The sequence below is a fragment of the Suncus etruscus genome, chromosome 11 (assembly GCF_024139225.1).
Source record: "Suncus etruscus isolate mSunEtr1 chromosome 11, mSunEtr1.pri.cur, whole genome shotgun sequence".
Classification (NCBI taxonomy): domain Eukaryota; kingdom Metazoa; phylum Chordata; class Mammalia; order Eulipotyphla; family Soricidae; genus Suncus; species Suncus etruscus.
Genome location: NC_064858.1, coordinates 52,405,505 through 52,406,861, shown reverse-complemented (window position 1 = coordinate 52,406,861; position 1,357 = coordinate 52,405,505).

The window sequence follows — 1,357 nt, the reverse complement described above, 5'->3', positions numbered from 1 at the left end:
CTTGTTTCATTATTTGTATGATGAAAACACAGGATTCCTTGCATACTAGTCAGTGCAATTCCCAAAGGTCTCCTTTCATTAAATGCAATTTCTCTCCCTCAAGCCCTGAATTTGTAGGGCACTGGTTATGGTTTGGTGTATTTCATCCATTTCTGACCTTTCTTTCCCAGCTCCATGCTTACAGGCAAATGTTCATGCCAGTTAACCTTCTGTATTTTCCTTGAGTGACCTCACGAATATCCAACAGTAAAAACACAAAATCGCCAATTTGTTTTTTCATTACCCAGAGGATAAACACAAAGTGGGGGAAGCCTTTTATCTTTCCATGCCGGCAAACCTCCTCATTACTCAGCATCGAGCAAACATTTGCTAAGAGTTAATAAATCCACTGTGTGACTTTCTTTGTGTAGGGAAAGACCTAGCATTCAAGGCAATCTCTCATTAAGGAAAAAGAAACAGAACATACTCATATTTTATTCATGAACTCCAAATCCCATGGAAAAAAATCCAAAAATTTATGGACACAGAGAAACCCAAAACAAAAAGGCTCACACTTCCTTATTTCAAATGACACCTCTGACTCTCGGCCCCTTGGAAAAGAGCCACATGCATATATAACATTCCTGACACTACTGCCATCTCGGACTGCCAGACTGGTTGCTAAAATTGAGCTCAGCAAACTTTCACCAAATCCTATAGTTAAAAGTTTCTAAGGTTTATTAAAGCATATCCCTGAATAAGTCTACTGGGTCATATATTTTATAGTTCTCAATCGAAGTATTCTCTCAAAATTATTTAGATTTCCTTTTCTTGCTTTCCACTGCAGTGGGATCTACACAGAATCCATCCAAACCAAAGGCGTCAGTGTAGCAAGTGCAGCAAATTTTAATTTACCAATGACTTCTATCTATGCTAGCCTGAAAAGGCTCTGGTGATTTATGGGATGAGAGCAGAACTCTCATCTATTATAGTTTGTCTTAACTTAATCAAAGTTATCTTCTCCCTTCAGAGCATCTCACTACAAGCTCTGCGGTCACCATGATGAATGTGCCTGCTTGACTTATTTTTCTGATTACTGTGAAGGTGGCATCACAAACAACTTGATACATCCTGTTAATGCTGTGGCTTTGGCTCTGAGATGGTTCGAGTTATGTCACGTAGGGACTAGCTTTGTGGGGCGCTGGAAGGTGATTGCTCTGGAGTTGTGATTGAGTGATATAATTTACTGAGCATTCTTGGTTGTTTCAAAGATCAAGAAAGCAGAGTAGCTTTCCTTTTTGTTCAGAGACTTAACCCACTTCTACCAATGACAGACAATATGCATTTACCCTACTCTCAGTTCAATACAAAGACATGC